This window comes from Capsicum annuum, chromosome 3, assembly GCF_002878395.1.
Source record: "Capsicum annuum cultivar UCD-10X-F1 chromosome 3, UCD10Xv1.1, whole genome shotgun sequence".
Classification (NCBI taxonomy): domain Eukaryota; kingdom Viridiplantae; phylum Streptophyta; class Magnoliopsida; order Solanales; family Solanaceae; genus Capsicum; species Capsicum annuum.
The window spans coordinates 62,708,554-62,728,435 of NC_061113.1; the positions used below are offsets into that span (position 1 = coordinate 62,708,554).

Below are 19,882 nucleotides of genomic sequence, written 5' to 3' on the forward strand. Positions count from 1 at the left end.
ATATTCATAACTACACATAATATTCATTACACATAACTAAATGAAGATAGAAGTATACATTTTGCATATCTGAAATGATTGTGTAATCTCTGCCATCTGTTAATCCCAAATCCTCTATCAACAATTTCACAAACCATGTCCAAGTGTTCTTATTCTCATACTATACTACAGCCCAAGCAATAGGCAACATTTGATTATTGCCATCTTTAGCCACGGCAACCAACAACTGTCCTTTGGTTACTCCCTTCAGGAAATATCCATCTAAACCAATACATCCTCTACAACCATCCAAAAAACCTTTTTTGCATGCATAAAAAAAATGTAGAAACTTTGAAAAACAAGCTTACCACTATCATCAGAATCATCAACTTTTACAACACAAGTGGTGCCTGGATTGGACCTCAACATTCATCCCTATAGTCAAATATTCTTCCAAACTCTTTTACATGATTACCCATTAAATTTTGAAGTATTTTAACTCTAGCTCTCTTGGCAATACTCTTTCCAAAATGTATACCCAATTCTTTTTTAATCAACTGTTGGAACTGAACTATTTTCATGTTTAGCTGCTCACTGATTCTATCTTTGAAATGCTTGTGCAGGAATTTTGCATTACACATGGAATTTCTAGTGGTTTTGATACACCTATGCTTAGAATTGTAGGTTTTAATTTGAAAATCATTGGTAGACTTGTTAATACTTGCATATAACAGCCAAGGACACCCTTCCCTATATCTAACCCTAACTTTTTTAGACTCATTAATATATTTCTCTAACTTAACACCTCTTTGAAGTGCATATTTTGTAACAGCATCTCTAAACTCATTCATATCCTCAAAAACCATGCCCAATTGCCACACAACCTGTTTTACAAAATCATCATACACTACCTTTGTACTATCTGTCCTTCCTAACCCATCTTCTAAATCAGAGTCCACACTATATTCATTAGAACTAAAATACACAGTCTCATCCCCAGTAACTTTACCTTTTAAACTTTTATCAGCCATTTCTGTCTCCTCAAATCCCAGATCTGGACCAACTTCACCAACAGAAACTTCTGTAGGGTCATTAGGTATTTTTTCTTTTATCTTCCTTCTCTGGTATTTTCTCCTTCCAGCCCTTAAGTTTATATCCTCCTCATGCACATCACTTTCAAATTCAGCATCATCTTCAACAAATAGCTCTTCATGGTCTGAATCTGAGCTGTTTTCAGTTGAGAGGTCAGAAGCATCAATATTTGCAACCTTAGAAGTAGCTGCAACTTCACCACCAGCTGCAACAACACCAGCAGATGAGGCCTCACCAGGTGCAGCTTCACCACCAACTGCAGCCTCACCACCAGCTGTAAGCAGATGAGGCCTCACCAGGTGCAGCCTCATTTTCAAGCTCAACATATGCTGCAGTAGTTGGTGCTTCATTAAAATGACCACCCTCAACCCCTTTTTCAATAATCCTATCCCCTTCATGGACCCCCTTGTCACCTTCTTTATTAAAAACAACAAAAGATTCTTCATTGGTAGTAGTGTATTCCAGCAAACAAATGGGACCATCAACTTGATCAACTTGATCAATCGTGTGACAAACGTACACCTCAACAATATCCCCATTTTCAAAGGATTGTGAAAGTTCAAAAATATCCTCATCATATTGAAAAGATAACAGAAAGTCCTTTTTAGGTGGCCTTAGATAAAACGTGCACCTTGTTGTAGCATACCCTAACTCTTTTAAAAAGCCAGTTAGCTCAAAATAAGATAATTTATCCACATCCACATCAAAAATATATGTGACTTCACCACCCTCATAATCTGGTTTTTTTACTTTTACTATTCAAAACACCACCATGAAAATATCTCAGGGTTATATATGTAAAATCACGCATTCCTGAAATTTAGTCACATTCGCAACGAGTTACAACTAAGGAAAATTTAAGTATTCAAACATGCAGTAATTAATCACACAGGAAGAGTCAATTTAGATTACAAAAAAGCCCTAACTCATTGATAAAAATAAGAATGATTTAGAATAGCAAAAAACCTTAAATTTGAGAAATTATGAAACTACAGACTTGTTGAACAATAACCCTAAAGAAATTGTCATAAAGTTTCAATTTTTAAGTTTAGAAAAGCTAACCTTCAAGACTTGTTCAACACCAAGACTCTCACAGATCCCAATACGAAATCACACCTCTAGGAACACCCGAACAGTTGTTAACGTTGATTTTGCAAGTGATTTTTTTTAAAAGAGTAGTGTAAGTGAGAAATGAGGATTAAGAGTGAAACACACATTGAAAAGGTAAGAGTGAAAGAGATGATTGAAAAGGTGAGGTGTTTGTTGAGTAGAGAGAAGAGCAGAGAAGAGACAAGGTCCATTTTTGTTTATTAATTAATTTAACTTTTATTACATTTGTAAATAAGTAGGAGTTAAAATAAAAATTAAATAGGATAATTATTATTTAAACGGGCACGTGTATTCACCGCTATTGGGTTGACTGAGTATGTGTAAAAGTTGACCAATTATATGCCATTAAAATAATTTTAAAAAAAAGTTTAGAGGGGTAACTGAATCCCCGCAAAATTCAGTTTGCTCCATTGAAAATTTGATCAAAGTTCAGGTATTTACGTGGGTATTATCCCTACAATCTCAGCCTAAAACACTCATGACTTTTCTCCGAGTATTTGTGAAAGCTTATTAGCAGTTCAAATGCTTGCATTATTAATGAATAATTAGAGGGCTATTATTTCTGGAAAGAGAACTCTTTGACTGGGTTTAACAATTCTCTCTGTTGTGCTTTTGACACGGTCGGCTCCTGAACCAAATATTTCCAGCAACATTTCAGTAAATCCTTTCTTGGAATACGCCATATTTGAGAAAACAGTGAGTGCCACGTTATGATCAGCTATCTGATGAAAAACATTTCCATAATTCGCGATAACGTTAGAAACCAACTCGGCTAAATTCCTGTGACTACCTATTTAATGAAAAACATTACAATGGTGGCAGTCTTTCCCCGTAGAACAAGGAAACTAAAATCCAGATGATCCAACAAGTGAAGCATATGATGCATATTCATCACATATGAGTGCCTGTTCAATGACTTCACAAGATGTTCCACCATTTGCTTTCAATATCATCCCAAAATCTAGGTTGCATGTGGCACAGAGCTCTAATCTCTTCTGTTGTGCTTCTCCAACATCACCTCCCCAGCAAGTTTCAGCAAAAACCTCACATGCTTTCTCTATTTTATCTTATGGAACGCGAGTACCATTTTGTAGCACATTATAAACTTGATCAGCACTGGCTTCCCTTATCTGCAGAAATAGTTGAAAACAATTGATAAGAAGACTCAGTTCATTGTGGCATATTATTGATTTATCTATTCAATAGTTTCTAAATTTCTCTTATGTAGCTGCGGTTTGATACCTGTGAATATCGGTGAGTGAGAAAAGTAAGCAGATGACCAAATGCCTGGATATTGATGGGCACCGTTATTGATGAAATATATCCAACTATTGCAATTCCAGGACGCAGCTTTTTAAAGTCTCCTGATCCTTTCAACTCTGTACTAAGAACTTCTAAAATGCCAGCACAGAACACAGCAGTCTGAGCCTGTTAAATACATATATATACATGATACACGCATATGAGAATGATAAGACATTTTGGAAAAAAAGACCCAAGGAAAGTAGACTAACCCCCGTGTTTTAAGAATATCCTTTTGCTGATAAAAATCTCGATAGTCTGAAACAAAAAAAGTAACACCAGTGTTTGGAAACCTGTCTTACACAGGTTGTGTAAGAGTTTCAGACAAAAGTTTATGGTGTATTAGGTTATTTCACCTATTGCCTTATGGTTTTGTGTTGGAAGCTTAGATTCTTCCACATTGTATACATTCAGTGTTGTATTATACAATGCTGAGCCACACTCCAAATATCCCATCCTAGACGTGTGTGAGGGTGTTATAGTCTCACACTGGTTTGAGCAAGTCATGTTATATGATTTTGGTCAATTCTCGTCACTTGAGCTAAATAATGGCGCTAGAGTTACCTACGAAATATTTTAACACCCATCTTCTCTCTACATATTCTATTGCTCTGGCCTCTCACTTCAGCTAATTTAGCCATTAACTGTACTCTAAGTAAATCTATTGAGACTTCTCTCTGTGCTCCAAAAGCCCATTCTTCAGTCTGTTAAACCTGCCTCTATGCTCCGAAGCTAAGTTGCGTGGACTCTTCACTTTCGATACCGCACCTGTGTCAGATTCTCCAAAATACACTGCTTTTGGAGATCCGACACGCACTTGTTGACATTTTATTGAAGAGTCGAATAGCTCCAAAGCACTCTTCAGCATGTTGAGCCACTTCAGTCGGATTAAAAAAAGAAAGAGAAAAGAAAAACAAAGCCTTCTCTCCTCGTGTAAACCCTCCAGAGCCAGGTTACACATGCCGAATGGTGTTAGAAATATTGGCAACATAAGGTTTTATGAGGTTTATAATATCTTGTGCTCTCGAATGCTATATGAGCTCTCATTAAGAATAAAATGGAAATTTTAAAGTTAAAAGATTCTCTAAATATAGAAAGGTTTTGCCTTTTTAATATACTAGCAAAGGCCATATGAAATAGAGGGAGTATTTCTTTTACGAAAAATGGTTCTAACAGATGAATAGGAAGATGGATGCATGCTCAGGATACTGCACAGACAGTCAGAAAATTCCACCAGATGCAATACAAAAAATTGATCCCAAGCATCTTTTTTTTCATAACCGTGGTGTCCGGGGCAGCTTTCACGCACCCCTACTACATCTACGGGATACCTGTCACCTCCCACCAAATCAGATATCAGGTAACTATATCCACCGGCTAGAACAGATGAGAAGAAACACCTGATGTTTTTTGTCGCAGAACGGATTTGAACCTGAGACCTTAGGTTCTCAACCCAATTCATTGACCACTAGGCCACCCTTGGGTGTGATCACAAGCATCTTCTATATGTCAGAAAACTGGGGGGAGGGGGTGTCCATTAATCAAATTCTCTCTTGATGCCTAGTACGAGAAAAATATTCTTTGTTTAATTCTTACAATTCGACTTACATAATCAGGATTTCTCTTTGAAGACAAGTGGAGAATATATTCTTCCACCAACTTGCATTTTGGCTTATTAAAAATGGCTATAGTATCTAGGTATTTATAGGACTATCCTATCATGTACTGAGTTTAGTACATGTATCATCATCATTTTGATTCTTTTTATTCGTCTTTTTCTCAAATGTACTCAACCATACATGTATCAGTACATTAATATCCTAAATATATGAACTAACTTAATTCATGTCTTACACAAATCAAAACTCTTTTCTTCTTCCAAGACAAAGTTCACATTTCAACACCAATAGACTAGCCCACAAAAGAAATGCTTGCATAAATCATTGCCTGATAACTCTAGAAAGATAAACGGATGGTGGTTTTTGATTTAAATCATGTGCAGAATGAATCTCCAATTGAATTTACCTTCAAAGTGTGTCTTACGAGTCTCTCACACTTTTTGTTCGTCCGGAGAACCCAAAGAATGTCAGTAGAAAGATCATACTCTCTAGAACCATCTATATTTTCATCTGTAGAGTGAAGAAATTCAAGCAAAGCACTGAGTGGTGCCTTCATCAATGAACCTTGCAAGTCGCCAATGGAAATAACCAACCCCGATATAACATATTTTCTACAGCAACTGATACCAAATAACTGAAGAAAATGAGGATATGAGAATGTAGGTACCTGCAGGATTGCATAGAAAGGCTTCTTTATAAAATACCAAAAATTATAGCAACTAGAAAGAGACGAGCATTTTTAACCTACCGCCCACTTCAGATGAGCGTCGTCAGTAACTATTTGTTCCAGTATCTCTCGATGAGGTATGAATGGTACAAAAATTGATTTATTATTCAAAATTCATTGAAGAACCTTTGCAGCTAACTCCCTTAGTTTATCCATCTTCTCCAGTGCTTGTTTAACAATGCCGCCAAATAAAGATATTTTCATCAAAAAGAAATTTCATTCGGTTGGTAATATCTTTTTCATTCAGCTGAGACACAGATAGAAGTTCCATTTGTACCGACTTGCTAAAGAAGCCCTTGAGATCTCCCCTGCATAATAGATATGTGCATCTCTCAAGGTCATCTATGGCAACTTCACGAACCCAAGAACCAACATCACCTCTTTCATCTACAGAGTAATCATCCAAAGCTTTAAATAAAGTCTGCCTAACCTCGTTTTTGATAAAAACATACAGAAATATGCATTCTTCTGCAGTCAATAGCTGAGAATAATCTTATGTCTCAGTTAAACTTTCACACACTGATACCAGTCCTTTGACAGCATTCACACGTGCTTCAACATCTCTTTCTTCGGGGTTATCCTGTATAGCATAAGGTATTCCATCATTCAAGACAACACGCAGCATACTTCCTCATCAGCAACAGTATAAAGAGAACTTCTTTACCTCAATTTCACAACAAGCACAAAGCTTGTGGAGTATATCCTTCCATCTACTGCCTAGAAACTTAAATGGCAAAACACAAAGCGCAAGTGCAGATCCTCGTCCAGCAGCCACATTAGGATCAGTCAATTGCTCAAGATATTTTGACGTGAGGGCATTGAAGCTTTTACTTTCCAAAGCCACAAGGTAAGCAGGAGTAAAGCTCTTTAAGGCTGCAACAGCAGCACCCTACAAACATAAAAGTAAATCAGGCAATTCAGTAAATGGAAGCTAATCAACAGGGAACTGACAAAGTCAGAAGATAAACCTGTATCCGAGAATTAGGATGGCTCAGATTATCATGGAGTGTATCAAGCAAACTCTGCTTTATTTTCTGTCAATTGGACACAAGCCAATGAAATGCACTCAATAAAACGGGAAACAGCAGAACGCATTATTTCTACTCCCTTTCCACAATATAGCTATGTTCTCTCAATTGCAGGAACCACACCAGCAACTTGATTCCGCAAATCTGTAACAAAAAAATAGAGGTCACAATCAGCATTCAGCTCTACATTACAAAGAAAAATAGACTGTGTAGTAACTCGTAACAGTTGACTGGACAATTTTCTCTTCAGTAATTTGAATGGACTCATGTAATTAAAAAATTTATGGCAACCACATGGTGATATTACGACACACAAGTTGGATGTAAAGGCCTGTGCGAGGAAGGCATAAGACATAAATTACTTGGTGCATAAGTTATGAAAGATGAGTACTGCATTTCTTATAATGTAATGCTCCTCCCGAAGTTCAGTATCCAGTTCATCTTGGCTTTCGCTCATTAATCCAATTTTCTGAAAAATGAAAACAGAACTTCTGTTGCTCTTCTTACATATCACTACTGGGTATTACATAATACAGAAATATTCCATGCCTCAACTTTACAATGTTCCATGCAGTAACTCACTTCTCTATTATAAAACTGTAAAAAGCTGAAAGGGAGACACCAACCCACTGAAAGAACATAGTCACACTCATGTAGAGCCATTTAACTTCCCCAACAGCTAAAGTTGCACCTTGACGCATGCACAAATCAGAAGACAATGTGCAAGGCTATCGCTTTCCCACAACGGTACTAGCAAAATATCCAGGATCATACTTAGCAAGAGAAGAAAGAGTGTCTGCAGTAAGCTTTCTCAAACTTCCATTCTATATGCGAAAAGAAAGGTAACTAATTAACAGGACACATCAACAGCAGAACTAGTAAGTGCAAGCAGATGCGAGAGCTAGAGCACAAACAAAGAAGTTAAGTACATCGGCCAGCTGGTATAATATTAGCAGGGTCTTAGTTCTCAGATTTAGACTGCTACAAATGCATGTATTGGAAAAGAAAAGCAGAGAAATTAAATAAAGAAGGTGAATTATACATTTGTGCTAAATGACCCAGCAGTCTGCCATAATTAGAGCTACACCTTTAGTTTCAATCAGAAAGATCCTTACTGAAACTCTGCAGTATCTTTTCTGAACAGCGTCAATATACTGACACACCAAATTTTTTGTTCCTTCAATCCTCTCTAGAAAGCCAGGACCAGAAAAATATAAAATAGAAAATGATAATTGTACACTAATTCGAATCAAATTTCTAATCGAATTCCTTCTATATTCTTTCAGTTTGTTGTGACCAAACATGTAACAGTATTCTTTTTGCTAAGACCTTCAAAAGAAGCTTTGTCAAGGAATCAACTGTGTGTATCTTAGCCTTGGTTGTGACTTAAATTATGCATCACCGAAATACCCACAAATAAAGGCACACTTCCATGAACATTTTACAAAAGGGGTGCTCTATCTGAGTAAAAGATAGCAACCAAGCAAGTATAAACATACCCAGTGACGATTTTGCTATTCAGAAGCTCATCAACAAAAAGATAAAGATAGCCATCATATTGAGCAATGCAGACAGCAATGTGAAGATATGAGTTTATACCTGAAGAAAGCGCAAAGTAATCAGCTGTATTCACTATATTGATACCATGGGGATAATTTCCTTGTCGTCCAACATTCTCTTCAAAAGCAGCAGCTGCTGCTCTTCTACAATTAACCTGAGAAGTAATATCAATGTTTCAGCATTTCAATTGGACGGAGAACCACCTTGATTAGGTAAGGAATGATCCAAGTGTTTTTAGTACCTCACAGTCATAACAGGCCACACTGAGAAGGGGTGGAGTAGGCCGTTCAAGTATGCTTTTATTATCTGCATGGCAGTATGCACGGCCAAATGCCCAACAAACATAAGCAGCAGCATCACGTACATGGGATCCAATGCTATGAGGACCCCTTCGAATATCATATTGTAATGCCTATCACAACAAAATTTCCTTTGTTATTAGGGGTGACAGAAATACAGCTTCAACAAGGCGATAGTTGAATGAAGGGATACTTCTAGTCAAGTGCAATCCATTATCTTGAATCAGATTCTAGATTGGATATATCTCAGTAACTCATCCCAACAGAAACAATTCAACTCATTAGCAAATATCAAAAGAGCACAATATGTGTTCCATGTGCTAAGAATTGGATGATAATATAGAAAAATTAAAAGACTTGTGTTGCCAAAGTGAAATTATATGGCAAGTACACAATAGAAACACTGACAATGCATCAATGTCGATAACGACATCTAATAAGATTATTCTGAACTGCATCTGTAAGCACACAGTCAGCATATATGAATCCTATGGGCATCTGCATTTCTGATTGCCCAACAAGCATGCTCATCATGAGTAAAAGAGACCCTTTTTCTCCCCTCCTCTCTCCAAAATTTCCTCTCTATCATCTCCCTTTCTCTCTTCTCTAATATGGAAGTAGGCAAGGTTTTATCCATTCTATTTCTGTAAGAAAACGGAATGTCGTCTTCAACAGAAGTAGGAGAGAGAATTTTTTTATAAGGATTCCTTTTAAGATGTTTCACTTGAACACTAAAGTGTATTACATACAGCACTCTAGAGAACGCTTCAACTTGGAGGAACAATCCAGCAACATGCAGTAGATCATAGTCGACCATGAGTTGCCTGCTTTCTTAACCTATCCTTTTCCTGGAAGGTAATGAAGGAATGACAAAGATATACAGTGATGAAGCAAGTTGTGTACCACAAGTTCGTTCATACTCTTTAGAGAAAAGTAATTTCTCAATCACAAAGTCCACGTCCACATGTAGAGGTAAAGGGAGATCAAAAGTACTACAGCTAAAATTCCAGAACTTCAATAGAGACAACCTTCATAACAACAGGAACAACTTTGTGAAACCTAATAGGTAATAGCAATCCTCTACGTGCCAACTCAGCAAGTGCCAAACAACCACCATGCCACGAGCTGTCTCCCTGCAACACTGGAATAAATGAGCACAACCTAAAGCAAATAAACAATCATGAAATATGAAGTGCATAATGGACAATCCAGAAATAGGAAGCGCATTAGTAGCTATAAGCATTACCGGATATAGGTCTCCCTAACTAATACTCTGCATATTCAGATATAAGGAAAAATTAATTGGCTAGAAACAACTGTAGTAAGACACCTCGCTAGGTGAAAAGAGCTCCAGAACAGATGAGAGGACGTCATCCAAAAGCACGATAGTCAAACCTTGAAGTAACGCGGACAATACCTTTGGCAGCAGACCAACGCACAATGATGCCCTGTAGTACCATGGTAGAATCTTTAAGGTGCAAAAGTAGCTAACAAATATTAAATAGTGAAAATGTGTAAACGAAAAGAAGTCCTTGCAACAGTAATATAATGAATATCAAACGATGCTACTACATGAGAATATGTAACCCTGTTTTTAAAATAGTAACTACAGATGAATACGAAAAGAGATCAGTTAGCCTGAAAGGAAGTAAATAAATGTTCCTGTCTGTTTCACAATGTAACTGATACTAAGAATCTCCTGCCATAAGAAAATGACAGTTTTATCAAAACGAACACACAGGCACTCTTTCTCCCTCAGCCCCCTCTCTGTCTCACACACACAGAGACATCCTTAGCATCAAGATGTCAGCTTTTCTAGTGCCCTAGTTCAAAATAAAAGATAAGAAGTGCATAAGCGAGTACTCAACTTAAATTCTCATGATTCTTCCATGAAGAATTAAGAGAAGATGGCAGTTGTATTTCCATAGTCTCTTGAATGATGAGGGGGACAGAGACATTGTGTTAGGGGAACTGGAGCACTGTCGTGATTTCAGTTATTGTAGACGTTTTAAGGTGGAGGAGGTCAGAGAGGCTATTCGCAGGATGCGAAGGGGTAGGGTGACGGGGCCTGATGAGATTCCAGTGGATTTTTGGAAGTTTACTGGCGGGGCTGGGTTAAGGTGGTATTGTTTAACGACATTTTCAAGACTGCGAAAATGCCTGAGGCTTGTAGATGGAGAACTGTAATTCCTTTATATAAGAACAAAGGTGACATCCTGAGTTGCAACAACTATAGGGGTATTAAATTGTTGAGTCACACTATGAAGATTTGGGAGAGAGTGGTCAAGCAAAAGTTGAGGAGAATAGCGTCTATTTTGGAGAATTAGTTTGGATTTATGCCCGGTCACTCGACGACGGAGGCAATTCACCTGGTGCGGAAACTGGTGGAGCAGTATAGGGAAAGGAAGAAGTACTTACATATGGTGTTCATTGACTTGGAGAAGGCGTACGACAAAGTCCCCAGGGAGATTCTTTGGAGATGCTCGAAGGTGAGTGGCATCCCAATGGCGTACATCAGATCGATTAAGGACATGTATGATGGAGCAAAGACTCAGGTGAGGACGACGGGAGGAGATTCAGAGCATTTTTCTGTTTTGACAGGGTTGCATCAGGGATAGACTTTTAGCCCGTTTTTGTTTGCGTTGGTGATAGATGTGCTGACGCAGCGTATTCAAAGAGAGGTGCCTTGGTGTATGCTTTTTGCAGATGATGTAGTTTTGATTGATGAGACGCATGGGGTGTGAATGATAAATTGAAGGTTTGGAGACAAACTCTTGAGTCTAAAGGGTTCAGGTTGAGCAGGAGCAAGACAGAGTATATGGAATGCAAGTTTGATGACTTGAGGCAGGAGAACAAGGTGGTAGTAAGGTTGGATTCCAGATTATTGGTAAGAGGGATAGTTTTAAGTATCTCGGGTCTATGATCCAGGGGAATGGAGAGATTGATGAGTATGTCTCCCACCGTATTGGGGCAGGATGGATGAAGTGAAGGCTCGCCTCAAGAGTGTTGTGTGATAAGAAGGTGCCGCCCAAACTTAAAGGCAAATTCTACAGAGTGGTAGTTCGGCCGGCCATGCTGTATGGAGCGGAATGTTGTCCAGTCAAGAAATCCCCCATTCAAAAAGTGAAGGTGGCGGAAATATAGATGTTGCATTGGATGTGTGGGCATACTAGGGGTGATAGGGTTAGGAATGAGACTCTCCAGGAAAAGGTGGGAGTGGCTTCGATGGAGGACAAGATGTGGGAAGTTTGGTTGAGATGGTTCGGACATGTGATGAGGAGGGACACGGATGCCCCAGTTCATAGGTGTGAGAGGCTAGCTTTGGATAGTTTCAGGTGGGGTAGGGGTAGGCCGAAGAAATACTGGAGAGGTGATTACACGTGACATGGAGCAGTTACAGCTTACTAAGGACATGACCCTAGATAGGAAGGTATGGAGGACGAGAATTAGGTTCGAAGGCTAGTGCATGTGGGTGGGTCGTAGCCAGTAGTTAGGAGAGCTTTGGGGTAGCCGAGCCAGTAGTCTTAGGGCTAGGTCCATAGGTTGGAGCTGCTAGTAGGAGGGTATGGGGGTGGGGGGTGCCTTTGGTTCATTAGTGTAGGGGTATTACTTCGTGGGTGTCTTATTTCTGTTATTCCATCTTGTTTCATCCTTTATTACGAATTTGTTTACTATTCTTCGACTTGAACCGAGGGTCTATCAGGAAAAGCCTTTCTACTTCTCCGGAGGTAGTGGTATGGACTACGTACATTTTACCCTCCCCAGACCCCACTATGTGGGAATACAATGGGTTTGTTGTTGTTGTTGTTGTTTGTGCATACTCCATGAGGAGGAGATGAAGGGGGGTTTATAAAGAAAAGGCATCCAAGGATAACTGTTATCAACTTGAATTTGTCTAGTTTCTTGCACCAAATACCTAAGATTAAGATGAACAATCAGATACATATATGATGGAAGCTCACCCTTTAGACATACTGTGTCACGCAATCCTGACAGCAGTAATTCAATAATATCTTCTACTATATCAGGGAGATCCAAGTCTTCTTCTTCCTGACAGTTTGGGTCTTGATAGAAGGTCGAAGGATCATTGTTTCTGGCATCATTGTATTGGTCCGTTTTGATTCTATCATCAGTAATATGTGCTCCAAGCGTGCTGGATCTACCCTTCATGACAGCACAAGTACTATCTTAACTATCTTTTACCCACACTCTATGGTGAGTTGATCAGTACTGAAGTATCTCCAGTGGAATACCAAAACGTGCAGGAATGAAAAACAGAGAGAAATATCCAGTAAATGAACAAAGAGAAAAAGAACTGATAAACAGGTTGCTTTTAACTTTGATAAACATTACAGCAGTATAATTGTTTCAGATGTAAGAGAAATATTGACAAGGAAGGAGAACAAAGTCCCATTAAGATCAGTAGGACAATATATAGAAAAAGGATGATCCCTCACAGAAAACTACAAAGACTCCCATCTCCCTATTCCCCAAAAAGCATCCCAACTTTTTCTCTTAAGATGAAGGTACAGCAACTGGTTCCTAATGACGATACTGAACATAGTTAACTATTTCATTGTATGAAACATTTTGAAGCAGAGCAACCAGCACTTTTTGTAACTTGGAAACTTTTAAGTTGCATATTTTGCATAGATAGCTATCTTATTCTTACCACATATCTCCATGACTGATGACGCGCAGGGAGACAGATCATCCCAATCCTTTGAGATAGCTTCACAAGATACTTACGAAGCAATGGACTTCGAGCTGCAGAATTGGACCTCATTAGAGCTGATGTATCATTCCAAACACCAGGAACCACACTAAGCAACACATTAGGGCTTCCATTCTGCATTAAGAGGAGACAAATACTGTGCTCAGAAATACACATTAAAACAAGACAAAAAGAACACAAAATAATGAATGGGTTATGTGAGAAATATAAGAGAAAAATATCATTGAATTGTTGTAACTACATTATTACATTGCGGCCCTATTTATAGACACTAAATTTCAATCCTTTTCCTAATAGGACATTACATTACAATCTCTTTCCAAGTACGATTCTATATGATATTTCTATTCCTACTCATATTCTAACACTCCCCTTCAAGCTGGTGCATAGAAGACATATGTACCAAGCTTGTTATGGATGTAACTAATACAAGGATCGGTGAGGGACTTGGTGAAAATATCTGCAAGAAAACTGATAAGGACTGCTTTGGACATCTGGGAGACCTCAACTGAAACGGAACACACTGAAAAAGTGATCCGAAAAGTAGTAAACATCGCCGGAAAGTCAATGTGTCACTGGAAAATTACCGGAAACTAGTATAAAATATAAGGGTCATCTCGAAATCAAGAGATGAGTAGATCTGGAACAAAATAGTCATCAAAGAACTGGCCGGAACATACACATGCGCCGGATTATTAGATTTGATGGCTGAAAAGTGGTCACCATTTGAGAAAAAATTATATGGATAGGTCGGAATGACGACACGACCCTATTGAGAAATAGAAATTATATGGGTAGAGTCGGAATGAAGACACGACCCTACTGAAAAATAGAAATTATATAGGTAGGGTCGGAATGACGGCATGACCCTACTGAAAAAGAGAAATTATATGGGTAGGGTCGAAATGACGGCACAACCCTATCGAAAAAGAGAACTTATATAGGTAGATTCGGAATGATGGCACGACCCTATGCTAATTAGATCTGAAGAGCCACCATAAAAACTCATGGAACTACGCAAATCAGATCTAAGGAGTTACTAAAAAGACGCACGATGCTATGCAACTCAAATTTGAGAAATTAGACTGAAAAGATGCACGGTATTGTGCAAATTAGATCTTAGAAAGTAGGAAAAAGAAGTGTGGTGGCCTAACTTTTGCTAACATGATCATTGACCGGACGGGCAGCATATATGGGTTACAGCCGCCCGCCGGTAGCGGAAGCTCTTTGATTCTCTACCAAGATCGTAGAGGCTCTGATATCATGTGAGAAATATAAGAGAAAAATATCATTGAATTGTTGTAACTACATTATTACATTGCGGCCCTATTTATATACACTACATTTCAATCCTTTTCCTAATAGGACACTACATTACAATCTCTTTCCAAGTAGGATTCTATATGATATTCCTATTCCTACTCATATTCTAACAGGTTACATAACGTGTTGCACAATTTTACGACACTATAGTGAGTACAATCAAAAAGAACTGTCTACTTCAATAAAGGTGTTAGACTTTGTTTGATGATCGATCGTCTCTTCCATTCATCGACTGGACTATGATTTTATAACATCAGATATGTTTTTGAAGATCACTGAAACTTAAAACTAGGTATTTACTTTACAAAAACAACAAACCCAATATATTCCCATATTGTGGGGTCTGGGGAGGGTAGAATGTACGCAGTCCATACCACTACCTCTACAGAGGTAAAGAGGCTGTTTTCGATAGACCCCCGACTCAAGATAAAAGGCAGTACACACAAGCATAAGAGCATAGAACACAATAAAATAACATAGGTACGACATCCACAAAAATATGTGCATTGCCAAACAAAGGACACCAAAGTCCACCTAAATACTGACTACGACTCAACCATACCCTTAGTCTTCTATACTAATGCTTTTCCTCCATATCTTCCTATCTAGGGTCATGTCCTCAGTCAGCTGTAACTGCTCCATATCACGTTTAATCACTTCTCTCCAGTATTTCTTTGGCCTACCCCTACCCCGTTTAAAACCTTCCAAGGCCAACCTTTCACACCTACGAACTAGGGCATCCGTGCCTCTCCTCATCACATGACCAAACCATCTCAACCTCACTTCCCGCATTTTATCCTCCACTAACACCACTCCCACCTTCTCTCGAATAATTTCATTCCTAACCCTGTCAGCCCTTGTACATCCACACATCCAACACAACATCCTCATTTCCGCCACCTTCAACTTTTGGATATGCAAATTCTTAACCGGCCAACACTCCGCTCCACACAACATGGCAGGCCGGACTGCAACTCTATAGAATTTGCCTTTCAGCTTGGGGGCACCTTCTTATCACATAAAATCCCCGAAGCGAGCCTCCATTTCATCCAACCTGCCCCAATACGATGAAAGACATCCTCGTCTATCTCTCCATTTCCCTGAATCGTAGACCTAAGATACTTAAAACTATCCCTCTTGCAAACCGCCTGAGACTCTAACTTCACCACCACCTCCTCCTCTTGCCTCGAGTCACTAAACTTGCACTCCAAGTATTCTGTCTTGGTCCTACTCAACTTGAAACCTTTAGACTCCAGGGTTTGTCTCCGAACCTCCAGCTTATCATTAACCCCTTGTCGCGACTCATCAATCAAAACTATATCATCCACGAAAAGCATACACCAAGGCACTTCACCTTATATATTCTGCGTCAACACATCCATCACCAAAGCGAATAAAAACGGACTAAGAGTTGATCCCTGGTGTAACCCTGTCGAGACCAGAAAATGCTCAGAATCTCCTCCCATTGTCCTTACCCGGGTCTTTGCTCCCTCATACATGTCCTTAATCGCTCTAATGTACGCCACCGGGACTCCCTCTCCTCCAAACATCTCCAAAGAACCTCCCTAGGGACCTTGTCATACGCCTTTTTCAAGTCAATAAACACTATGTGAAGATCCCTCTTCCTCTCTCTATACTGCTCTACCAGTCTCCGCACAAGGTGAATTGCCTCAGTCGTGGAGCGACCAGGCATAAAACCAAATAAAACTAGGTATTTACTTTACAAAATCCAAATTGATTTTCCACCCTTGTCCATTTCTTTCAGAATTAACCGTTACCACATACTCCGTCTCAGATTATTACCTAGAAGAAATTGCTCCTGGAAGAGCAGCTATAAGTACTTCCTGGTCTGAAGGGGAAGGCATGAACATGAATTCAGTTCATTCAAATTTGAGTTAAAGAGGAGTGCCTAAGTTCTAAGTAGAATCATAATTTCTATAGATTAGCAATATACATAAAAGGAAAGCTAGGAATATTCCAAAATATAGGGCAAAAAGAGCAAAGAGCAAACCTTGAAAATAGCAGCTAGTGCTTCAACTTTACCCAATAGCTGGAAGTGGTTGACAACATCATGTGAAAGACAGGACATAACTTCATGTGCCCAGTGCATAAAACTGAAAACAAATTTACGGGGAAGCAAATATGTATGTCAAACATATATAATTCCTTAAGGAGGCATAAAAATATTCATCTCCGTACTTTCTCAGCATATTTCATTCGTAAAAGGTTCTTATTCTTTTTGCTGCACAAATGTTCAATTTACGAGGTTCTTATTCTTTTTGCTGCACAATTATTCACTTTACAAAAAAGAAAAGAGAATGCTACACACGTATTGATGACGATTTGCAAGGATGCGTTTTTGTCAGCCGGGTCATACATAAAAGTGAACTGCATATCCATAACAAGCAAAGTGAAATGCAGTAAATGCTACTCCAAAGCTTGTGTTGTCATTTTCATTCACAAATGTAATTGTGTATACATGAGAATGACCAGATAATTCATCTACTTTTATGTACTTTTTTCCTCTTTTGACTGAAAAAATTCAAATCAATAAATGTTATAAATGGCAAGGTTTTAGGCAGTTGGAGACCTGGTAAAAGCCTTAGTCATATCAGGCCGTGTTAGAAGCCGCGAGAGCAGCAAACCAGCTATGGTTTGCATAGGACCCACACTCGAAAGGTAGTCTTTAGAGAATTCTAGAATTCTTAATACAAGGGGAGGTGGCTCATCACCTCCAGCATAGTTGTTATCCACAATAATAATATCAACAGAAGATATATCAAACAGGATTAATACAAGAACGTAAAGCCACAATAGTATCACACATTTTGCCTCCATCTCTCCAGTACTTTCTTGTCGTAATGATGTTACAGCTTGTGCATTATGGCATTTCTCTAAGAGAGATACTGCAAGCTCAAGGTCAGAGACTTGCTGTGGGAAGAACTTGACAACAGCCTTGTGGCCGCAAACCGTCACCAAGGAATAGATTATGACACATACAGGCTTGATTACTTCAAGAATTTCTTCTGAGGCAGCACCTAGTTAGACAATTTTTGAACGGATAATGGACATGAGGGGTGAAACCATACACTCGAGGTAAGGCTCCAGTAATTGACCTTGCTCCTGATATTTGTCTATCTGCAGAATAATATTTTTAACAGTCATGAAAAGAATTAAATTTAGATTTCTTATCAATCACAGCTCCAAGGACCTCCAGTTCATTTAGAAGACTCATCATATACAGAACATGGTCCCTAACTGGTGATCCGTCAGCCATCTTCGAATTCAAAAGGGTTTTCACGGTTATCTGCTTAGAAAGACGACTTTGCTCGTCAAACATCACTTTGAGACTTTAAAGCATGTCATAAGCAGACCTTATAGACTTATGTTGACGTTGCAAGAACATTCGCCATAGAGGCAAGAATGTAACGTCGCATCATTTCATCGACCTTGATCCATTTTCCATAGGCCTTAAATTGATCATTAGTGGCATCTTCCACAGGTTTTTCAGGGCACTCATAAACCGGTAAGAATTTGTACTCTTTAGCAGTTAGGACACCATCAAGATTTCTTTTCCAGTCAACATAATTCCGACCTTCTAATTTGTTTTTGTTCAAAATTGAAGTTAGTGGGTCGAACAAAGACATGATTAATCTGAGACATTTAAGCATTAAATAGATCACTAGTTATGCCATAAGAATAGTAAAATTCAAAAGACATATCACACGTACAACCATGCATATTGAACAACTAGATTTAAAAGGGAAATTTAACCATTCATGCAAACTATGAATCGTGCCAAATAATTCACCCCATAAATTAAAACAGGGTCAACTCAGATGCTGAGTAAATTGTCAACCAAATGAGCCCCTAAGTACTATTTTTGTAATCCCTACCAAACGACCTCAAAACCAACACCGACAAAAGCTAATTTGTACTATTTTCATCATCAATAAAAAATGAGTAAACCGAACAGAAGACACAAATGGTGCACCCGCCACCTCCAAAATTTCAATTCATTTATCCACCTCTATTAAATATTATTATTATTATTATTATTATTATTACAATAAAAATTCTCCACAGTTGCTCTTTTTCTTGCCAAAACCAGCAAACCTTAAGAACTTTACTCAGCAATGAAACGGAACAAATCGTCGATTATACGAACAAAAACAAAAAGAAAAACTTGATATCCTAAAACAACAACAACAATTAAATATCGATGGAAGGCTACAGAATCTTCAATTACGAATGTATAGCATTGAACTAATAACTAATAATACATCACAGGGAGGGACGGACAGACAGAGTACAATGGATCGAATTTTATGCGCAGAAGAGAAGTTGGAGAGCAGGCCATCAGAAACAATATCGTTAATGAGTGATTTGAGAAGCTTCCATTCACGTACAAAATCTCTCTCTAGAAAACACTCTTTCGAATCCTGTTCATCCTCTTCCGTTTTAATTTCTTCTTGTTCATCTTCCTCTACTTCTGTGTAACTTAATTTTTTTCTGGGATACATAAGTAATTACCCTATTTAACCTACAATTAATTACAATTTATAATTCCCTCTTCCCTGTTAATTATTCATAATAAGAATTCATAATTTGTCTCGTATATTTTCTGTCTGTTTCTATTTTCTATTATACTCCTTTTTTTTTTCCTTTTCAGTTTTTCTTCTTCATTTTTTCCTTTCCTTGTTTTATTGTTTTCTCATTTTTTTTGGGATTTTTTAAAAATAACTACATTTTATTAAAAAACTAACATTTCAAAGCCATATTTTATATAATTATCATTTATAACAGCTATATTCAATTCACGCCCGCTGTATTCGATTTTATCAATAGTCTGTATTCATATAAAATATAAATACGATACCAACTGTCGTATTCGATTCACAACCGTTTATCCACATTTACTTAGTGGTCTGTATTTATAAAAACATAAATACACTACATATTTAGTCTTGCTAAAAACACTATCATTTTTTTAAAATATTTTTTCTTTTTCGCTTTTTTCTTCTTCTTTTTTCTAATTTTTCCTATTTTTATTTTTTTCAGTTTTTTATATTTTTTTTTTCTCTCTTCTATCTCTCTTTCTTTTTTTT

General features: G+C 38.1%; 1 pseudogene; it reads right to left on the bottom strand.

Moving 5' to 3' along the window:
* Positions 1–2,742: 2,742 nt before the first annotated feature.
* Positions 2,743–19,430, bottom strand: LOC107863796 (annotated as a pseudogene).
* Between the last annotated feature and the right edge of the window lie 452 nt (positions 19,431–19,882).